This window comes from Amblyomma maculatum, chromosome 7, assembly GCF_055883805.1.
Source record: "Amblyomma maculatum isolate TAMU_Amacu chromosome 7, ASM5588380v1, whole genome shotgun sequence".
Classification (NCBI taxonomy): Eukaryota; Metazoa; Arthropoda; class Arachnida; order Ixodida; family Ixodidae; genus Amblyomma; species Amblyomma maculatum.
The window spans coordinates 80,305,109-80,315,865 of NC_139350.1; the positions used below are offsets into that span (position 1 = coordinate 80,305,109).

Below are 10,757 nucleotides of genomic sequence, written 5' to 3' on the forward strand. Positions count from 1 at the left end.
TGCGCGCGTTGTTATAGCGCGGTCTCTGTCTACATGCAAGCCGCCATCTCCACTGCGCGTGAGGAATGCTGGAATGTGTGGCCGACGCGGCTGACGCGGTCGGCGAGAACTATGCGAGATTCTATTTGCGCGTCGGCGACGTTGGGCCGCGTCGGCTCGCGCTCGCTACGTTCATCACGCCGTGCCGTTGGACTATAGACCTCGGTTTTTCGCCGACGTAACATCGCGGAGGCCGACGTGCACGCGCGCGCACGTCGGCCTCCGCGACGTTACGTCGGCGAAAAACCGAGGTCTATAGTCCAACGGCACGGCGTGATGGACGTAGCGAGCGCGAGCCGATGCGGCGCGCGCGTTACAACGGACTATATTGGGGCCTTGAGTGCCCACATCCATGCACTCTGAATGTTGATAGCTATGCACAAATTTTGCCGCACACACACGGGTACAAAAGTCCTCACAGTGTGCACGCCTTCGCGCCGTGAGCACGTTGCACGTTCTCCCACCGTGCACACATCGCGCGTCTTCTCATCGCACATCCTCGTTCGTACATCCTCGTTCGCACATTCTCGTTCGCACATTCTCGCGCTGTGCGGGTCGATAACCACGCACAGATAACCACGCAGAGCCTCCTACAATATTTTCAGTAGGGTAGCCCGATGTATTGATTTGCAAGACGAGAGGAGCTCTTGGACTACTTCGGAAAGAAAGACACGACCTCTATCACTGAGTAGCTCGTGAGGGGCACCGTGTCGAAGAATGAAGTGGTGCAGAAGAAAATGTGCTACCTCTCGGGCTGTCGCCGCGGGAAATGCAGCCGTCTCCGCGTAGCGAGTCAGGTGGTCGACGGCGACGATTACCCATCGATTACCGGCAGTACTGCATGGTAGCGGACCATAAAGGTCGATTCCCACGCGATCAAACGGGCGAGCTGGACAAGGTAAAGGCTGGAGAGGGCCACCGGGGTGGCGAGAAATCTTGCGTTGTTGACAGGCGGTACAAGAGCGAATGTAACGACGTACGAAATTGTACATTCCCCGCCAGTAATACCTCTGACGAATTCGATCATAGGTTTTCAGGACGCCGGCATGAGCGCTTTGCGGGTCAGTGTGATGGTGGGCACAAACCTCGCAGCCGCAGCGTTGTTTGTTCTTTGTCTTCTTTACAGTTTCATAAAACTAACGATGGATATCGGGTTGACTCGTGATTCTCTACAATTTCCAAATTACAATCATGCACCCAATTGTAATACTTAAAAAGTTATTTAACGTAGTTTAGTTAATTATTTCACTGAAGAGCACATTTAACCCGTTTTATAGAACCCGCCCAGACCATTGATAATTTCGTGCAACAAAAATAATTTTACCTTTAAAGTCCATTTTTTAAAATTACTTAGTCTTCCCTGTAACACCCTGTATATGTCGTGTGGACATAGTGCTTCTGCCGAGACAGAGCAATGTACTCAGTCGCCTCTAATTTCGGTCCTTTCATGAGCGAAACAGGTAACTCCTTGCAGTATTCTATGCCACGTTGGTGAATGAAGATAGCACTATGGACCAAAATACGATACTCTTGAACCGACACATTTTCACGCATCCTCTCAAATCCAGACGTCCTGCCCCATGTGTATCCAGGCTGCCTGATATTGTTGCGAAGTGTCTTAGCACCAAGCACAACAGTTGGTAATCTTTGTGAGTGCATGCATGAACATGGCCGTGTCATGTTCCTGCATGTGCAATAAATCATCTGGGCACCACTGAGTTGGCTACGGACGCAGTAACAACCAGTTGATAAGAAGAGGCTTGCTGATATTGCTGAGCGCTGTATGAAATTTTCGACATGTGTTGCAAGCTCTGTCACTGCAAGCCTTTCAGTCTTGTTTCCTGTCACCAATTATAAATAGCGACCTGCGCGAGCAAACCCAGTATCGGCTCCACAGAAAACAAAATGAGCAATGTAATAGTAAGTGACATACTTGAAACACTCGGCTTAGCGGAAAGGTCATTGCAATATGTTTAGTTAAGTACCCGTTTATTTTTTTGACCAGTACGCGTTCTGGGAGCATTTCCGGGGCCAAACACGCACAGGAAGAAATGCCTTATCAATTTAGCTTATCGGTTACACCATCCATATTAGTACAGCCCGCAGCTATGGTTGCTTTGCTCTCATTGTTTTGCTCTGCTTTTGTGTTTGCGTTGCTTTGGTATCTGGGTGTTAGTGGAATTGATGTTTATGATTGAGTTGGAATATAGCACTGTGTACAGTAGTACGACCGATCAACTGATGAGTCTGATTGAGTGCGGCGATTCACTAGCAGACCATTTCACGCGATATCGTATGTAGCTCGTTCTGCTTAATACCTGGCCACCGTTATAGCCGTCACGTGAGGTACGAAAATAATCTTGATAGATCGAGAAGGCCGTGACATCACAACCACATGACCTTACGCGGAAATTTGAAACAGCCCAATTCGAATAAGGCCAACTAATTGCGGAAGGGTCCAAATAACGCAAAAAGTTTAGAGGACGATTATTTAATAGGGATATTTGGAAATATAATGTACGTTTTATACACTTTGCCGCATTTGTGATTCGAAATCAAACGCTCTGCTCTCTTGCCTAGCAGACAGAACATCAGCCAAGAAGGATCGCTTATACGAAGCGTGTTGACAGGGAACCGAATGAACGCACTTCTCAGTGGACGCGGAATGAAAAGGGGCTGTTATAGGCTCTGTCCGGTATACTTTCAAGGCGAATCTTAAGCGTCCTATTTTTTGTCGTTTGAACTGCCTCGCGTGCATTTGTATCTGGAATGATTAAATGAGTGGATCGGGTTTCTTCAGTGCTTCCCGACTAATTGTAGTCCACTCATTTCGGAACAACGCTGCCACGCAAGATCGCAATTGAGGACTCGCATGTGGTCTTATTTTCAGAAGGTTCGAGGTAATAGCTTTAAATCGCATACAAGGCACCCTACCAGCAAAGCTGCTCCCGTGTTATACAGTGAGAAGGGCAGGCATGCAAATGGTTAGCTTCTAGATATGTTGGTGGCATTTCTGTAGCCTGTCTGCATCGCTTCGCGGAGTTCTACTGTCGCATATAAGTAACATCGCTCATTACAAATTAGGCCGATAATTAAGGCATTGTGCATCGTCAATAGGTTGCCTACCAGCCGTTTCTCCTGTGTGCGCTCTCTGCACTGTCACCTCCCATGGCAGTTGTGTTTTAATCCACATTCAGCAGGTGGCGAAAGCAGCTTTCAATATGTCGGAGCCTTATTTTTCTCTGTGCTCTGGTCCATAAACGCGGAGACTGTAAGGCTTATACTGCATTCCATAACTAATTTGCAGCACTTCCTGCGGCCGATCCTTTGTTATAGCTTTGGTTGTATTGCAAGCTTCCGTTCCCATCGCTGGCAATTTTCAATCCCAGTGCGAGTTGGAGGCTGATGCCAGCTGGGTTTGGAGGGTACCCGTCGCACTAAATGGTGTACAAATCCCTTTTCCCACAGGCCGTGCACACAACGGCTTGCACTTTCGAGGATGAATCGAAGCAGCTCACACATTTCGCCCAGCCCAACAGCACGCGTCTCAAACCCTGTTTTACTTCCTATACTTTGTTACACGATCACTCTTGCGCGATCAACTGCTTGTCCGCATTGTATAGCTGCAGCGTCGACTTCGCTTGATCGTTACAAATCATCGCCACTAGATCGTCTCTGCTCCCGCAAGGCGGCTGCTGTTGGGCTTGTTCTCCTTTTCAGTGGGCAAAATTTCGAAGTTGTCTCGCAGCCGGTGAGCTCCCGCACTTCATTCTGTCCCGATAGTCCAAGAAGTGGATAGCTGGACACTCGGCGCGCACAGCTAGTATGGGAGACGATCTTAGGCAATCATAGAACGCAGTTGAGCTAGTGTCCTCTGGAGCTTCGAATGATGGCCATCCTATGTCACCAAGAAGACTGCCATGGCACCCCTTTGGTATTTGGTCCACCTCGTGTTGTCCTCGTTGAGCCATGCGCACGTGTGGGCCACAAACAATCCACAGCGTCGGCAAAGGTTATCCCCAGGATTTGCACGGCCTTCCATAATGAACGAACCACCAAGAACTAGTTGCAATATCATAGGCTTCATTTAAATAGTATGCAGCGCGCAGGCTGAGAGGACATTCGCACGATGTGCAGTATATAGGTCGCTCTGAGCGCGAAGGGTGATGCCCGTGTATCTGTATTCAGGAGGCTCCGAAACGGTTTTGCTATTTAGTAGCTATGTCACAGATGAGCTCGTGGCAATATGGCCAATTTCTTGGCGATGAAATTTAGTCCCAACTGAGCCAGATGGTGAGCAGATACCGAAAGCAACTTTGCACCTGTGTTTCAGTTTGGGCTAGAAGCAAGAAGAAATTCACGAACGGAGTGCCTGGGATAGTCCATGACACGGATTAGCATCCCAATCTTATACGGCTACTGAAGCAGGCGATGTTCGATATCTGCTGTGTATAGCTTGTAGAGCACCGATGGCATCAGGCAACTTTTCCTCATGCCTTTCTGTACAGTGTGGCTGTCAGTGCAAGGGGGTTCTCAGTTAAAGGTAATTACTTGCTTTGATTAGACATAGTAATTGAAATATTTGGACCAATATTTTTACTTCACAAGTAAACATTCGCCCTCAATCCTTGAAGTGTGTGCGCGTTACTGCGAATTTCCTACTCCACGCACCTTGAGGGGGCTAATGTCTGTGTAAAGAATTGTGAAATTCGCATGCAGCCCCGGATCATGACCGACGAGCACATTATTCATCAAGAGGGAGTGCATGTATTTTGGAGTGAGCGTTACGTACGCCCAATCTATGTATTGTGCGGAATCCTATGGCACGTGTCGTGTGCATGCCGCAGTCGCAGAAAGCCACTTACTATATCGGAAGCACACACACGTGTACTGAAAATTTAGAAAACTATACTGGATGTAGTGTTATGGGTAGCATCCTGTCGCGCAAATGAAAGGACCGAATGCTCACTTGCATCAGCATCGGAGATAGAATTTCAATCAAGCGTTGTGCGCGAGGGGCGCCATTGCTGTAAAATTGCATATTTTGCTCGCCGTTGTTGCAGACGATGAGGGTATAAGAAAAAAATTGGACTACTTTGGGAAGCACGAAATCTAAACGAACGCTGTGGAAACGAACACCAGCACTAAATGCCATCTCGGTGGAAAATTTGAGGGAGAAGGAGCAAACTCTAATTTTAACTCTCTGAGCGACGCACCAAATACCGTTTACATGCATAACTTCAGCAGCAAACTTGTCACAGTCCATTATAAGATCAAGGAATATGACAAGCTTTGGTCGGGAAACTCCGGCCCTGCTCCCGAATTCCCATTTCACATGGGTACTGGGGAGATACCTGTCAACACGTGGCAAATGGCAGCAGGGCTGCGGAGGGTAATTGGTAAGGAACACATAGAAAAAAAAAGTAACACTTTTACTTCCACTGTGCCGCTCTGATGACACCGGCGGAAGTAACAGTAAACAAAGAAACGAGAGCGGAAAAAGCAGAGCAGAAGGGCGAGAGAAAAGGAGATCAGAGCAAAAAGTTGAATAAGAAAAGTGTAGGAGGCTGCGTCATGCGCAGGATCATACGTCGCGGCCCTTACGCAAGCGACCAAAGGCTAATGTGCCGCCGCGTCACCCAAAGAGGGGGATTGTTTTGTGCCGCCGCCCCCACAATCCTCGTCCATCGAAGGTAGCTGCCGAAGGAAAAGCGGCAGTAGGGTTGACGCGTGACCTCTACGAGGCATGACGTGAGTGCAGTTCTGCCTCCTTTATGAACCATTTGGTTGGGGGGACGAGAGCAGAGGCGCCGAGCAGTACAGAGCAGTACAGGAGCACGCTGAGCGAGGGTGTAACTGTTCTCCCACGGCAATGATCTCTGCGTTTCGAGAGCAGCGCGCCACAACCATCTGACCGCACTTCTCTCCTCAGCATTCTCCGCCTGCCCGCAGTGGCAGCCGTTCCAACCCAAGGAGAGGCCAACGCTCCGTGTAGTACCGCTTGTTTTGTATGCCTTTGTTGTCATTGCGCGGCGATATGCCTGCTTTGCCCCTTTCGACGCCAGCAGCGACTCTCAAACATGCATACAGCACCTGAGCAACGCTTTCCGCTCGCCGAGCGCCGACGCTTTGCAGCCGCCATTTTAAGCGTCGTCGACTCAAGAGAAAAAAAAAAAAAGATTGCGCGGTTATGACGCTTTATGCCATGTGACTTCCTCTATACTCGCTTTAGACGAGGGAGCAGCCGGGAGTGCACTCGGGTGCTCTCAGCGGGGGAAAAGCCTTCCTCCTTTACCATTGGAAGCCAGTGATTCTACTCCTGGTCTCCCACGGGAGGGCTGTCGAGTGCGCCTGCTCTCCCACTCGAATTCGCCATTAGCCTGAGATTCCAGCACCTTTGCCAACAACGCTTTATTATCAGCCTCAATTTTAGGCTAGCTAACTTTGTTAATACGTCAGTGTCCTTTTTTTCTGTTTCTTTTTTATATTTTTTTGCTCGTGGAAAGAAAAGCACCACCGAGCCACCGCAGCGTAGCGCGAGCACACTCTAGACATCAGTGGCGCTATGACACGGGGCTCCAGTTCTGCACTGCACGAATGTGCTTAGTGCTTTGAATTTACGGTGTAAATGCAACACGGCACTCAAACCAAAACCTCTACACGCATTATGCGTGTTACGTAAAATATGCCAGAGCTGTACTAACAACAGTGCTTATTATTTTTCTTTTGAATCATAGCGAATACAGCTCTTTCGCCGAAAAGTCGCCGCAGCGGTAAACGGCGGTTGTGGAAAGTCCCGATTGGTCCGCATGGTTACGCGTCCCAACTACATTATACTTCGGAAGAAAACTTCAAGCACCCTGTTCAAATATCGCTAGTGAATAGCGAGGATATCCAAATCTAGCCATAATTAGATAGGAGGTTCCTCTGTGGCTTATTTTCAGAAATATCAATAATTCAGTAAAACTTAGTGGAAGTAGAATAAAAGCAGGCCCTCAGCATATCAGGGGACACGCGCAGCATACACCACGAATAGTTGTTGGTACTGAGCGTGTTAGATGGGCACCTATTGTGAACGCGTGTTGGTTGCGTATGGTTGCTAACGTGTGTTTGGAATACGTATTGATGTCACAGTAACAATCTTAAAAATGAAATGAATAGAACGCCAAAATAAGAACTCAGGGAATTCAAAGGCGACTTTAAAGGTGTGATTGCGTCTACTCAGCCCATAGTCAGAGGAACCACGTCGTCTGCAATGAGGTCCGCCATTCTCGCCCGCACTGCATTTTTCTCGCCAAGATAACCTTCTTGTAGCCTCCCAGCAGGTGTCGGAATTACAAAACCAGAATTGTTCGGGGTAAACCTTCTTTGATCGCGAAGAAAATAATTCCCTGTAGCACGAATACTTTTGCATAAGCCTCTCCTTTGCTAAAACAAATTGGCGACGGCTGAGCTCAGATAGAGCTGGATATATGTAGCGAGACCTACCAATTGGTGACATTGTTGAGTAGTGGCAAACAGGACGGCATCGGTGAGTACAGGTGCCCGTGGCTAACAGTGATAATGGGAATCTGTTGTTTAGCAGAAGAATTATCCTTACACCTAGCGCAACCACTAGCGTCTTGGAGCTTTTCGGCAGACAATTCGGGCAAAGCTTGCTCCGAGGTTTGGTACATGAATCCACTTATTATTGTCTCGTCCCGCCGATGCCACAGCCTTTCGCACCCACAACACACTGGGCTAAACTCGTCATTTACAAAGACAAATTTGAACGTTCTCGTTTCCGATGTGCTGGCCGCCAACCGAATAGTGTGCTCGGTCATGCAGCGCGTCTTCACAGCGTCTTGTGATTCTTCCCAACGATCTTCTTGTTCCCGTAGAGATTAGGCATCGGCATTGACGTATCTGTCTCTCCAAGTCTTGAGGGCGCGCGACACGTACCGCCCGACCTCAGGAGTCTCTGACGCACGCTTAGCTCTTCGAGCTTCATTTTTACGCTCACGCGCCATTTCACGTCGAGCAACTATTTGCAGAACGCGGTACAAGCGTTCACCATTGCCGTCACCTTCTTCACCTATAGATCACCCTCGCAGTGACACAGCTGGTTGCCATGGTAACGGCACACGTGCAGTTAGACTTCGAATGACCACGCGAAACATGGCTTTAACTAGCGTAGTGTAGCTATCGCAAAACATTAGCGGAAAAGAGGCAAAATAACACTGACAGCGAAAGCTGAACGGGAAAACACACATACACACGCCGCCTCCATCGACGTCAGCGATGCTGTCCGCAGGTCATTAGTATGAGAAAGGGTGACAAGAGTCTCAAGCTCTGTGTAGACGTGCCTACGCGCATTTTTGCTTTGTAACACCTGCGCTACAGAAAACTCGCAGTTTCACTTGACTGAATCAAGTACGGTGACAAAGAAACCGCGAGAAAAAATATAGCGAGAAGTGCCCAAATGTGTATAAGGCCCCTTAACTGAGCTACGAACAGGTTCAGCAGGTCTGTGCTGCTTCTAGCCTGCTCTAACGAGATAAAAGCTGCATTTAAATTATAATTGGAGTTTTCCATGAATAATTCATTAAGGCATATCTCCTAAAAAATATTGAAATCTTGGTGAAGTTCATTTTTTTAAGCCATTGGTTTGTTGACCAGAAAGTCAGACCTTGTCTTGCAATGGGTTTATCACTTCTACTTCAGGATTTAGAGATGTCAATAACATTGCTGATTTTTATGTTCTGTCTAGTTGGCGAATCACCTCACCCATGTGAAACAGCAGGATGCCTGTTTGGATCTCAAAGTGCAACTCTGTCTAAAGCCAGCCTGTCTCTTGTACATTTACTCCCTGCCGTGGATGCCGAGTTGTTAGGGCAGCTGGCTGGGTCGGCAGGCACCGGGCCGAGCCGGCCACTTTCGATGCGCGTGAGAGAAAGGCGTTCTTATACTGTGTGTTGATATCAGCATATCATTCTTAAAATCACAGTCCAGCCTACCTACCCTTGCTCATCGTCGCTACATCGCTAGTTTATGTTTGTTTCACAAGTTTTTTTACTCTGAGCTACGACAGGAACCTTACATCTGCGCACCCCCACCACGTATCTCCCTCCGCACCGGTCATCAGCAGCAAGTGTCCCGACCTCGCACCCACACCGCTACATTTTCGTCATCATTCTTCTCCCGGACTGCCAACGACTGGAACGGCCTTCCCCGAGAACTTGCTGCTATCACGTGTCCATCTTTATTTCTTGAACGAATCACACGTGTACTTGCGCAGTGAAAATCTTGTATTTGTATAACTTACTTGCACATATATGTTACCTATTCTGTTTTTCATTTCTGTGCGCCCCACCCCTTATGTAATACCCTCTAATGAGGGTCTTTAAGGTATTAAAGTGAACTGAAGTGAACTGAAGTGTTTTAGCGTACATCAAAAAACCCCGGGTGGATCAAATTTCTGGGGCTCTCCACATCGGTGTCCATCGTAGTCGGAATCACTGTGAAACCTAATAGCTATCATATATAACAAAAATCGGTAAATTTACTCTCTTTTATGAAATGTTTATGTTCTTTGCTTTCTAGGCATTCTTATGGTGCCTCATATAAGCCCATGTTTTGTTTTTTATTCATTTGGTCGGCGAGGAATTCCACCTGGTCTTGACACGTCATTTGAATTTTTGTTTGCATCGAATGAGTAGTTCAGGCCGGAGTGCGCCCAGGGGGCACCTTCTAACTCCTTCTAGTATTATTTCTTTCTTTTAATAGCATATACAAGTGTAAATCGTTTCTGTATTTATTGATTTGGGGGTGCTTTTTCAGCATCTAAGAAAGAATGCACCGTTTTGGATGAAACAATCAAGTACTAGTTCCTGTAATGTCTTCTTGGTCAAATATTTAGGGGAATCCCCCAAGGTGGAGTAGAATTGTAGTAAGGGAGTAATTACTCATTGACATCCACCCAAGCGCAGCCATACGGCTACAAAGGAAAGCTATACAGCTTTCTCAGAAACTTCGTAGTTAAAGAAAAATTCGTCCTGATCCGGGAATCGAACCCGGCACCACCGCCTTTCCGGGGCAGTCGCTCTACCGACTGAGCTAACCAGGACGGTCAGCAGATCAGACGGTAGGGCGTGAGCGAATTGATCTATAACTCGAAGTGGGAATGGTGTCATATCATATGGAAGTGGGATCATATGGAATCCACCCAAGCGCAGCCGTATGACTGCGCTTGGGTGGATGTCAATGAGTAATTACTCCCTTACTGTAATGTCTTCTTGTTCGTTATGGACTTCCTAAGAGGTGTTGCGTGCCCAGGGGTGTTGGACTTAGGGCTGGTGTGTCTCCCCTAACTGTGCGGCTGTCTCCAATGCACGATATGTCTTGAGTAGCAGGGTTACATAAGCTGGCATGGTACCTGGTTAATTGGAGTGATACAGGAGACTAATTTTGCCTGAGTGAGTTTAATCAGGCTGATACCGATAATGGTGGTGTGTTGTGTCACTGGTGTTGGATTTATGGCCTGCATATGTGTACACATACCGCGCGTTGTGTCCAAAAGAGGTCATGGGCGCTCTGGTTCAGTGTCCTTTTAGCGTTTAGTGGTTTCTTCCGGGCCGGTAGATAAGCGGCAAAGTAGGTCTGAAGGTTGCGTCCTCCTAAATGCACTCTTCATTTATATTTGGTTGTAATTGCCATTAGTTGCATGCCTGTAAGTTGGA

The 10,757-nt window shown here is 47.8% G+C and overlaps 1 non-coding gene across 1 annotated transcript; it reads right to left on the reverse strand.

Annotated features, from left to right (window-relative positions):
* Positions 1-10,070: 10,070 nt before the first annotated feature.
* Positions 10,071-10,144, reverse strand: TRNAS-GGA (transfer RNA serine (anticodon GGA)). Its single transcript has one exon. It is a non-coding gene; the product is annotated as a tRNA-Ser (tRNA).
* Positions 10,145-10,757: the final 613 nt, after the last annotated feature.